Genomic DNA, 13,297 nt, shown 5'->3' with positions numbered 1-13,297 from the left:
TCATTCTCGTCTGGGCACCCTTTCCTTGATCTCTCTTTGCCAAGCCATGATTGCAACAGCAATTCCTTATTCCCTTGAATAAATGCCATAGAGCTGTTCCAACAAGAACTGCCATATAAACTGGCATAGGGGTTAGTCATTTTGATAGCTATGTGCAAAGGAGCTAAGAGCAACTGCCACTAATAGAACTCTAGGCTAGCACTGGAGCTGACTGGAAAAATAATTATAAAGACACAGTGAGACACTGGAAAGAGATTGATGGAGAACTAGAAAATTAAAATAAAACACACTATCATTTCAATTTAACAACCATTTTTCAGACTCTTAAGATCATGCCTGGTTGAGAGTGGTTGCAGCAGGTCTCAGGGGAAAGGCAGAGAAGAAGAGCATTTTGCAAAACTTCACTGGTGAAAAGCTTGTTTTATGAAGGCAGAGGGGATTGTTCACATATGAAAATAATAGTTTCGTGTTACAAATCTTTTGAAGGCATGTAGGGGGTATATGCCAATATAAGGAACATAGCCAAGTTTTTGGTATTTTGATGTAAAGATATGGGGACCATATGCCATCTTTGTGGAAAAATTGTACAACTGGCACAGACTTCAGCCCCCTGGTTTACCTTAAGCTGTTGCTACAATAAAACCTCTGACCAATTTCCTGAGAAAGCTATTGTATTTTCTGACCCAAGCTCAAGGTGGAAGATGCTGAATTTTACTAAAACAGTAATTAGTCATCAAAAAAAAGTCTTCATCTTCCAAATACATTCTCTGGCTACAGAAACACAGACTCCTGAATGCCATATTTACATTGCCCAGTGGACACAAAGTGACATACAGTTCTGACCAAGAGCAATGCTTTTTAGTGACACTCTGAGGCCTTGTCTTCGCTGCAGACTTAACTTTGTCTCAACAGCAGGTTTTCTCCCTTACCACACTTTCTGTCACACAGCCACAGCTGTGCCACATATAGTAAGGCATCCTCATATGTCCCTGGAAAGACTCCTCAGTCCCTGGCTCCTTACACAATCACAGTAGTGTCCACCACTATCTTTCATCCGCTACCCCCAGTCAGATCTCAGCTCCCTAGTCCTGGTGGACATGGGCACCAATGCCCTAACTCCTCCACCATCTGCTACTTGAGGTCACCTAAAGGAAGAAAAAAGGCATGATGCCCTTCTACTTCTCCCTTCCTTCTTGATATTTTCAAAGAAAGGCCAGTCCACCTGTTCTTCTCCCCCTTCCCACTCCCCCACCATGTGCTTTGGAAGTAGTTGGACTCCTGATCTTCCCAATTGCACCCAGGCAGGAACCACCCAGGTATACTCTCATCTTGTCCAATCTTCAAGGTATGAAACTTAAGCAAATGAGCCACCTGTCTGCTTTCTCATCCAGCGGCAGCAGCAGAACTTCTACTCTAACAGAACCTGCTGCTCCACTTGGGCTGCCTTTTGTAAGCCTCTGTTTTAAGGAAAATGCCATCCATTGTTATCCCCATATTGTGTCCATTTCACTGCAGTCCACAGGAAACTACAAATTCTGGAAGGCTGAGGAGAAGCTGCTTTTAGAATTTACACATGGGGACCATGATTATCAGGTCCTGCACAGTGATGGGGAGGAGATTTAAGAGTGGGAAGTAATTTGCTCAGAGGGAAGGGGATTATGAATCCACTATACAGCCCATTTCTACCATGTAAGTGTGAACACAAACCAGGAGCATCCTGGTTGGGGATATGAGTCACATGGAGTAGGAGTGTTAGCCATTTATGTAGTTACCCAGCATGAACAGCAAGCCAGCTGCTCAAGAAGGCCACAATGAATCTTTGCTTCTCACTTTCTGTAGTGTTTAACATTCTTCAGCACACCTGAAGTTGCCAATAGCATTGAGAGCCTTATCCAGTACTCACTGGAGACAATGAGAGTCTTTTTATCAGCTTCAATGAGCATTGAATCAGGTCCTTAGGCATTAAAGATAAAAAATGCATTGGATGTCTTTTATAACATGAAAGGTAAAATGCAGTCAGAAGAAATATCCTTTACAAATAAGCATTTTTAAGACAAAGACTTTTTAAAATGGTTATACTTATTAGCTTCACTAACACAAGTTTACTGGCTAACTAAGGAAATAAATCTGGTAGATTAAAAAATCTGACCTATTGTAAGATTACAAAATGGATATTATATCATTATAACAACCAGGTCACATGCCAGTCCTGATAATTGATACTTCCTTAGTAATCTGTTTAATATTATAAGTTGCAAAATCATGCTGCATTGTGGCAACAAGAAGCATATTTGTTAACACCCCATATTCCCTACATGTAATGTGTATACACACAAATGTAGAATATACTGTCTTTAAAAGTCAAAATGCTTCATATGGTATTTTAACTGAAAATTGTTGTAATAGATCCAAATTACTCATGTCAGCACTAATTATAGCCCTGCTAAATTTCAGATTGTGTACAAAAAGAAACCAAGCAATTAAAGTAAATAGGAGACGACCAGTGAACCAATCCCTGCTAGGTTCCTCAAATCTAGGGACAAATCCTGGACCCAATGATGTCAATTAGAGTTTTGCTATTGAATTCAATGAGGTTAAGATTTCACAGGTCTGCATGGGTGTGGAACTGAACTGCACAGATTTTATCAGCCTAGGTCAGGGTTTCTCAAACAGGGGCCGCTGTTTGTGTAAAGAAAGCCCCTGGCGGGCTGGGCCAGTGTGTTTACCTGCCCCATCTGTAGGTCCAGCTGATCGTGGCTCCCACTGGCTGCGGATCACTGGTCCAGGCCAATGGGAGCTGCTGGAAGTGGTGCAGCAGTGGTGCTGGAAGTGGAGGGACTTACTGGCTGCCACTTCCAGCAACTCCCACTGGCCTGGAGCAGCGATCCGTGGCCACTCGGAGCTGTGATCAGCCGGTCCTAAGGAAGGGGCAGGTAAACACACCAACCTGGCCCGCCAGGGGCTTTCCCTACACAAGTGGAGACCCCTGATTGAGAAACCCTGGCCTAAGTCAACCTAATTTTTGCAGACAAACTCCATGGCTATAACAGAACCTTGAATCCACTCTGAATGCAAGTTGGTTTTGGTTTTGTGTGAACATTTCACAAAACGCTCATTATCATAACTAGTACAGAGAGTAACTACTGCTAAAGAAACAAAACAAAACTTATCCAGAGATGGTCAATTTGATGGTCAATTTGATCTTCTACTAACTAAAGAGACCCCTCTGCATTTATAACAAGAACATATGCCACTTAATGCTTTAAAAATATCTACTTAGATATTTCTATACATGTATATAAACCAAAGTTTGATATTTATGAGGTGTCAGCAGGGGCTGCTCTAGACATTTTGCCGTCCCAAGCACGGAGAGTCCGCTAGTCCCGCAGCTTTGGCGGATCTTCCGCAAGCGTGCCAGCGGTAGGTCCGTCGAAGCTGCGGGACCAGCGGACCCTCTGCAGGCAAGCTGCCGAAGACACTCTGCCTGCCGCCCTAACGGTGACCGGCAGAGCGTCCCCCGTGGCTTACTGCCCCAGGCACGCGCTTGGAGCGCTGGTGCCTGAAGCCGCCCCTGGGTGTCAGTTTTCTAAGGGTATAAAATTCAGTCTTCTATAAATACACTGTAATGTAATTATTAAGACAGCATGGAAGCTGGTATTCATATTCATTTGTGCTGAGAGCACCGATCTTGGATATGAATAAATGCAAATATTGCCTCAGTGTGGAATATTTTGCTATAGAGAAGTAGATGTTTTCACACCTTCCAAGTCTTCCAGAGCATGCCTGTTTCCTAAAAATGCTTTGTCCAGTCCACTTTTTAAACCTCTCAAGTGATAGTGCTTCCTAATCACTTCCTTTGACAGACTATTCCATTGCCTAATAATTTTCACTGTCGGGAAGTTATCCCTGCTATTAAGCCTACATTTTTCTTTGTTTAATTCATCTCATATTACGTGCAGATGTTAGATCCCTAAAGGAAAAAAAAATACCTGAAGGTCATGCTTGGAAGAAAGATTTGGAGTAAAATGGGAAGGTCAAGGAAGGCTAGCTCAGAGAACATTGCTTCCTTGCTTATGCTACAGGCTCAGGGTGATTTTTTGTGCATCTACTTCAATTCCACCAATTGTATATATTTGTAATGAAGCAAGCTGCCAATGTGGAAGACACAGAGACACCCAGGCAAAGACTGAGAAAGACATCCTGATTATAACAACTTCCCTCCCTGAAGCCTAATATGAAGGCCCAAGAGACATAGCAGAGAAGGAAAGGGGTTTTCTCCACCCTCCAGCCCATATTTTATAGAAGAGACCAAGACACCCTTACCCTAGAGGAATAGTTCTCAGGGTGCTGTATTTGCTCTAGATCCAGGAACCCAGAAGAAGCCAGCCGTACATGTTGGAGAAAGCCATCTTTGAATCATGATGTGCATGGGTAGGGGTGTGTTGCTGCTTTAGAGCCTCCCACAGCATGGCACACTGGAAGAAATGCATGATTGCAGGCTCCCCTAATGCTGAATGGGGACACACTGTAAACTACCATCATATGTTAATTTTCTTGCATGTGTTTTTGTTAGTGCCTTTTCTCTTTTTATCATAGCATGTATATAGCATGCATCACTGTAGTATTTCAAAACTATTAATTAATTTGTCTTTAAAACTCTTCCATGAATTAAGTGTTAACATTTCTCTTCTGCAGATGGGAAATTGAGGCATAGCTTGATTATGGTCCTAATCCTTCAAGCTGCTGTGCATAAACAGTCCTCTGCACCTACAAAGAGCTTCAGTGAAGTCGATGGGACTACACAAAGCCATATGGACCCAACCATGTGGAGATTGTCACAGGATCAAAGCCTAAGGGGACTTTGCTCAAAGACAGACAGGAAATGTGTGGAAGAGCTAGGAAATAAATCCAGACCCCTTTGAATCTCAATTCAGTGCCATAACCAAAAGAACACCTCTTTGTGAGGTGCAAGGGCAGCCAACCCCTTAGAATCATAGAGTATCAGGGTTGGAAGAGACCTCAGGATGTTATCTAGTCCAACTCCCTGCTCAAAGCAGGACCAACGCCAGCTAAATCATTACAGCCAGGGCTTTGTCAAGTCGGGCGTTAAAACCCCATAAGGATGAAGAGTCTACCACCTCCCTAGGTAACCCATTCCAGTGCTTCACCACCCTCCTAGTGAAATAGTGTTTCCTAATATCCAACCTAAACCTCCCCCACTGCAACTTGAGACAATTGCTCCTTGTTCTGTCATCCGCACCACTGAGAACAGCTGAGCTCCATCCTCTTTGGAAGGTAGTTGAAGGCTGCTATCAAATCCCCCCTCACTCTTCTCTTCTGCAGACTAAACAAGCCAGTTCCTTCAGGCTTACCTCATAAGTCATGTGCCCCAGCCCCTTGATCATTTTTGTTGCCCTCCACTGGACTCTCTCCAATTTGTCCACATCCTTTCTGTAGCGGGGGGCCCAAAACTGGACACAATACTCCAGATGTGGCCTCACCAGTGCCGAATAGAGAGGAATAATCACTTCCCTCAATCTGCTGGCAACGATCCTACTAATGCAACCCAATACGCCATTAGCCTTCTTGGCAACAAGGGCACACTGCTGACTCATAGCCAGCTTCTCATCCACTGTAGTCCCCAGGTCTTTTTCTGCAGAACTACTGCTTAGCCAGGAGGTCCCCAGTCTGTAGAGATGTATGGGATTCTTCTGTTCTAGGTGCAGGATTCTGCACTTGTCCTTGTTGAACCTCATCAGATTTATTTTGGCCCAATCCTCCAATTTGTCTAGGTCACTCTGGACCCTATCCTTACCCTCCAGCATTATCTATCTCTCCCCCCAGCTTAGTGTCATCCACAAACTTTCTGAGGGTGCAATCTATCTGATCATTCATATCATTAATAAAGGTGTTGAACAAAACCAGACCCAGGACCAACCCCTGGGGCACTCTGCTTGATACCAGCTGCCAACTAGACATCGAGCCATTGATCATTACCTGTTGAGCCTGACAATCTAGCCAGCTTTCTATCCACCTTATAGTCCATTCATCCAATCCACACTTTTTTAACTTATGGTCTCCCACAGTAGTCTTGCCAGCATCAAAAGCTTTGCTAAAGTCGAGATATATCACATCCACTGCTTTCCTCATATCCACAGAGACAGTTATCTCATCATAGAAGGCAATCGTTGGTCAGGCATGAGTTGCCCTTGGTGGATTCATGTTGACTGTCCTGATCACCTTCCTCTCCTCCAAGTGCTTCAAAATGGTTTCCTTGAGGACCTGCTCCATGATTTTTTCCAGGGACTAAGGTGAGGCTGACCAGTCTGAAGTTCTCCAGATTCTCCTTCTTCCCTTTTTTAAAGATGGGCACTATATTTGACTTTTTCCAGTTGTCCGGGACCTCCCCTGATTGCCATGAGTTTTCAAAGACAATGGCCAATGGCTTTGCAATCACATCAGCCAATTCCTTCAGCACCCTCGGATGCATTAGATATGGACCCATGGACTTGGGCATGTCCAGCTTTTCTAAATAGTCCTTAACCTGTTCTTTCACCACTGAGGGCTCCTCACCTCCTCCCCACACTGTGTTGCCCAGAACAGCAATGTGGGAGCTGACCTTGTCTTTTGCCTGAAGACTGAGACAAAAGAAGCATTCAGTACTTCATCTTTTTCCACATCCTCTGTCACTAGGTTCCCGCCCCCACATTAAGGGTCCCACACTTTCCCTGACCGTTTTCTTGTTGCTAACATACCTGTAGAAACCCTTCTTGTTACCCTTCTCATCCCTTGCTAGCTGCAACTCCAGTTGTGTTTTGGCCTTCCCAATTACACCCCTGCATGCTTGAACAATATTTTTATACTCCTCCCTAGTCATCTGACCAAGTTTCCACTTCATGTAAGCTTCCTTTTTGTGTTTAAGCTCACCAAAGATTTCACTGTTAAGCCAAGCTGGTCACCTGCCATATTTGCTATTCTTTCTGCACATCGGAATGGTCTGTTCCTGTGCTCTCAATAAGGCCTTCTTTAAAATACAGCAGCTTTCCTGGAATCCTTTCCCCTTCATATTAGCCTCCCAGGGGATCCTGCCCATCAGTTCCCTAAGGGAGTCAAAATCTGTTTTCTGAAGTCCAGAGTCTGTATTTTGCTACTCTCCTTTCTTTCTTTCATGAGGATCCTGAACTCAACCATCTCATGGTCACTGCTGCCCAGGTTGCCTTATCTCCTGCAGACCAGAGGAAGCTAAGATATCAGATTATTTTAATGGCTAAAACCTGAAACACACACAAGAAAGAAAAAAAATCCAGGTAAAACATCCAGGGAGCTGAAGCTGCCTGAAGGTAGAAATAGAGGCTTATAAAACTGGCAAATGTGAGTTCTGATCTGAGATCTCCCGAGGGCTAGTACTTCTTAACAAAACTGGGCCCTAGGAATATGCAATTGTCACATGGACTTGGGTCAGGAGATTTCATCCACATTTTAATGAAGTTTGAAATAAAAATACATGGTAAAATATTTTTACATATAATAGAGTTGTGACTGATCTATTCATTGTTTTCCTTCACTGAACTGAGCGCATTTATACCTGTTGGATTTTATGCTTACATCTCCACTGTGACAAGAAATGTTTCACCATAGCAAGCACACAAAAGAATGTAGATGATGAAGTGGTTTAAAGAAAAGAATTCCCTTCTTCTCCCTTTCCAATTCCTTTCCAAACATTCAGCCAATACTCAAACAAACCCCTGACAATCATTTGTAGAGGGTTTGAAATGAGTATGTTTTCCATATTACCTCTCATTTTGGGGAACCTCTTGCATTTCTTGGTTCCATTTGTAATTAGAATTTGAATACAAGAAAGGCTCTTGTGGAATTCCTAGCCCATCCAGACAGCCATATCCTGGCCAGCCCCTGTGCAGGTGTGCATGGGCGAAATAGGGTTGGGAAGATGGAAGGGGCACTTCCCTTCTTGTGCCCATGTACGACGGATAACTAGAATGATCCACTGAGAGAGTATAGGCAGTGGGAGGGACGGAGTGAAGCACAAAGATGGACACAAACTATATCCTATACAAGGATGTGGTAGCTGTCATGGTAGTGCATGTTGTGTGGTAGTCCACAGTAGGAATTCTGGCTGAGTTCTGAGTCTTCGGCTGCTCTGAAATCTAATACACCTGATCATACCTTGGACACAAACTAGCTCTGAATCAGGAAGTACAGGAAATCTCTTGAGAAACAATGTGTGAAAAATTCCCACCCCAAATTTGCAGATCAAAAAGGTTTCAGTTAGGGCTGTCAAAAGATTAAAAAAATAGTCACGTTTAATGACAATTGTAATCGCACTGTTAAACAATAATAGAATACCAATGTAAATGCAGTATAAATATTTTGGATGTTTTTCTACATTTTCTAATATATTGTATTCTGTACACAGAATACAAAGTGTACAGTGCTCACTTTATATTTTATTTTATTACAAATATTTGCACCGTAAAAAAGATAAAATAAATTAGCTATTAGTTTGCAATGTCATGTACTATATACGTACATTTTTGTCTGTTCAAATGTTCTGTTTCAGTCTTCAGTGTAAAACCCCAACATATAAATACCTAGAGAGAAAATGAGGTCTCAATTCTGTGAGGGACTTGGGCACAGCTACTTTGGCCATAGTTTTCTCTAGGTGAAAGTGTTCCCATCAATTATTCAATCTAAACAAGTCACATGTGATTAAAAATAGCCCCCACAATTCTTATTTTTCAAATGTAATCCAAACCTTTATAACCATGTTAACAGATTCCAATGGTTTCTTCTATGAGTTTCATCATCTGAATACACTACATTGGCCAGATTACAAGATCACTTAATTTAAATCCTGTATTATTTATACTTACTCCATTGATCACACAATGAAATATGGCTTTAATGCTACTGACTGTCCAGAAAAGATTATTATTGTGTAAAAGCCCTTATGGGTGTTTAAAGTAAGGTATTCTTAAGACTTGTGTTTGAGTTTTACTTTCCAGCTAAGATTAAAGGTGATGTGGAGAATAAACACCAATGGATTTTTTGAGGTTTTTTTTGGATTTCTATGATGTATAAATCGTGCCTTTTGCTTTTTACATAGACATTCAGGTCTACCTTGGAAGACATCCTAAAATATTAGTAATAACAGTAAAAAAAAAAAACAGAACAAAATTTTCCCACAAAACCTTTCAGGTCTTCTATATATTGCATAAGAAACAAGAAAATGGCACAAACCCAATTAAAAAATCCTTCACAAATCATCTTTAAAAGAAACCTAGTATAACAAACTTAGTCCACTTACTAACTTTACAAATGGACCCTGGCTTTTGGGGTTTGAATGCTGGGTTCATATCAGTTACCTCAGAATCTGCAACTATGGACAGAGTTATTCTGTTTCAGAATACTGAGCTAAGAAAATAATTCACATCACAACAAACAATTTAATTACTTTTTCCAGTTTTCCTGTTTACAAAATATTTAGAAATTTCAGATTTCCTCATTATTTGAAATTTCTTCAGTGATCAGAATGGGGATTACAAAGGGAAAATGTAAGAATCAAATAGACATTAGTTAAAAGCTAACTTTGAATTGTCTAAGTTTAAAATCACTTTTTATGAATACTCTCACTAATAAAGATGCACTGCTGAAACACGCATGGCAAATGCGTACATAAGGGCTGCAAACACCATTAAATCAAAATTCACTTTTGAGTTCAAATTACTTCAATATGGGATCTTTCTCCACTATTCTTTCAACTCTACTGAGTACATACAATGGAGATTGCCCATGCAAAAAAAGTCTATAAGTGATGACACCTTTGCCAGACACTCAGCACACCTGAGAAGACCAGCTCTAATTTCCTTCCTTTCACTCTCTTCATCCTGGACTGGCCCCTATTCCTGTCCTTAAATCAGCCCATGTCCGCTACTGCAGTCCCACCAGGACTGCTATATTGACCAGCAATCAGCACTGTGTGATCTGCCTCAGGCACTTCCTCTCCCTATCTCGCCACAACCTGGACACACCTTTATGGGGTGAGGGGGGCTCAGGTGATGCAGAATCAGCTGTGCCAGCTCTATACTACCTAATGATTTCCTTCCATTAGGTTAATCCCCTGTAGGGCAACTTTCCACCTATTTTGCGTTGCTGACACAGCACAAAGCAGGGGAAATTGTGGCTAAGAATCTAGCCCATAGGCTGAATTATGCTTGCTGTTTTCCAAGTCTATTTAATGGCATATAGTACAGATGTGGTCTAGTTAAATATTGGCATGATGTTTACAGCCACATGTAGTTCTACCTCCATGCCTTTCACAAAAGCAAACGCTATGGCAAACACAGCCACTTATTTTTTCATATAATACATACAGTATAAAGACCTTTGTATACCTCATTTACTCTGGACCAGTTTAAGTTGGAATGATGTAACCAGCTATAACCCAGCAAAGATGAACTTGAACTTCATCTTACACTGTTTACCTTTCTGTTCTACTTTTCTTTTAGGTTTTGGTATACTGAAACCTTAATGAATCATTTACTATGAAAAGTAAAGGATTAGGACTTCTCCAAAGTCAAAGAAACTGCAGCCCCAGTACAAATTTCCATTTTAATGATGCAATCTTTTAGTACGCTTACCAACTAAAGAGCTAAAGCATTTACCCTATGCTGAGCAGTATACAGTATATCCAGACCTGGCAGCTCTTGCTGGTTTACCATGCCTTTAGTTTCTGCAGTAACGGATTTAGCTCCACCTAATGGTCTCCTTTGTGATTTCTGAGGAGACATCCAGTACAGAGGTCATGTTCCTTGTCAAGTGCTTGTTGCATGTTCTACAAGTCCCCAAACTAACCTAGTCTTTTAGAAATACCCAGTTCACTCTGATGCTTTTAAAGCTTTCTAGCTCCAACAATTGATATACTCTTCTACCACTGAATAGGTTGAACTATTGCCAGGGGAGTGACAGAAACCCAGTTTCCAAAGTGCTACTCTTTAACTGGTTACTAAATACAATACAACAAATGGAGAAAGCACAAAATTGTGGCTAAAACATGGAACAGTTCCTAGTTGTTCAACCACTGTCTCTGCCAGTCACTAAACTGGTGTGCGCCTTGTTTTTCCCCATCTGTAAAATTGGGATTAATAAAACTAACCCACTTCACAATGTAGTTGTGAGACTTAATTAATATATGGAAAGAACTTTGATGTCCTCAGATGCAAGGCAATGTATAAGAGACTAATGCATGTGGCCATTTCTATAGCCACAGCTACTATTCAGCATTTTTTGTTTATGTACCATGATATAAATGGAGATATGTCCAAATAAGATTAATTAAAAAATTTACAGTTTAGCTATAGTTTAATAACTGATCTCCACTGTACAGTTGTCATAACAGTTGTGCCACACCAGCAGGATAACAGGTATTGGGCTATGAGATCAGGGACAAACATGGTAATTGCTTTAAATTCTAGACACTACAGAATCTAGTACCTAGCAAATTCCCAAAAAGCAACCAGACACACATCTAATAACAAAATAGTCTTTAGCATGGTGGCAAAAAGAGAAAGGGTACAAATATCTTAAATATAAAATCTTTGTTATAGTACAAAATTAAACCTAATTAACCTCCTTTAATGGGTACAAGGATAACCTTGCCCTTTGTGGTTCCTCAGTTCTAGTCTTTCTTTCAGACAACAACAAAATCTTTGAACCTAGGCCTTGATGCTCATGGTTTTGAGCCCCACTTCTTGTGTCCTGGGGATTGTTTGATGGCCTTGTTTGGGTCTCTTTCTTTTAATCTTCTTTACCAGCTATATAATGAGGTAGGCCCATGTCCTTCATTTGACTGGATCTATCTGTGGGTGGCAGACAAGAAGCTACTCTTTATTCATCCACTCAAGGCTTCTTCCTCTCTCAGGAGAATATGCAGCCCTGAGGAGTCCTCCCTGGCAGGGCCGGCTCTAGCAATTTTGCCACCCCAAGCACAGTGGCACGTCGCGGGGGACGCTCTGCTGCTCACTGGTCCCACGGCTCCGGTGGACCTCCCGCAGACATGCCTGCGGATGCTCCACCGGAGCCGCGGGACCAGCGGACCCTACGCAGGCACACATGTGGGAGCTCCACCGGAGCCGCCTGTCACCCTCCCGGCAACCGGCAGAGCGCCCCTCGCGGTATGCTGCCCCAAGCACACGCTTGGTGCACTGGGGCCTGGAACCGGCCCTGCTCCCTGGCCTGCTCTTTGACATTATAAATTCCGGCTCTGTCTGAGCAGCGAGTGGTCTTGCTCTTTCCCCACTCTCATGGTAAGCCATGTGGTCATGCAGCAGTTTTTTTGTTCTTCAGGAGACTGATAAGGCTGCTTGTCTCCCCTGGATTCTCCTTCCACCAGATCTCAAAAGCACTGTCCACAGCTGCTTCTACTTACTCTGCTACAGTAGACAATAAATAATAATAGCAGCAGTTGATACAGAAATATTGCTACTTACTGGGCTTGACACTCTCCCTAGCCCTAGCGCCATGGGGAAAATCAGGAAAAAAGAGAGAAGGTAGACTGAGGCCTCAAGTAGAAATGTCTCAAAATAAGGCTGAAAAAGCATGCACTGGTGTGATGAAAAGAATGAGAATATGCAAAAGTAAATATTTGAGAAGGACTTGTTGTCAATAACCTCCTTAGCATATGGTTACATAGCACTGTATAATGTTTACCATGCTACTATATGCAATTACCACCTACTGTACCATAACACTGCTTCCTAGAAGGGGAAATCAGTATGGGCAACCTAGACATATAAAACAGAAGTGCTGTGTCTCATTTTATAATCTCTTTATTGGCTCTAGGGAGAAGGGGAATTATTCAGTGAGGAACTGTGTAAGTGGTGTTTTTGTCAAACATGTGTGCAAAATGAGAAACAAACATTTAAAATAGCTGAAGGGCAAAGGAGGTGCTGCCAAAAATGCATGATGGAAAGAAGAAAATTAAATTTAATCCAAGTGCTACTAGTATTGCAAAAGAACAAGAAGCAGAACCCTCTACTGTAAACAGCACAGGAGCTGAAGTGAAAAGTCTGTGAGGGATGGGAGAACTGAACTAAAGCAGTAGCACTGGCAAAGATATCTAAAGGTCATGAACATGCACAAAAACAGGATGGTGACAGTAGCCATAGACCCAAATAACCTTGATAGCAGCTTCTCTCCGTACAGTGTGCAACTAAATCTTAAATAAAGCCCATGAATGAACTTGGTTTGTCTCAGGCCCAGACATTTAGGATTATAATTC

This window comes from Gopherus evgoodei, chromosome 5 (assembly GCF_007399415.2).
Source record: "Gopherus evgoodei ecotype Sinaloan lineage chromosome 5, rGopEvg1_v1.p, whole genome shotgun sequence".
Taxonomy (NCBI): Eukaryota; Metazoa; Chordata; order Testudines; family Testudinidae; genus Gopherus; species Gopherus evgoodei.
The sequence above is the reverse complement of the archived record's forward strand: the minus strand, read 5'-3'. Positions refer to the sequence as shown.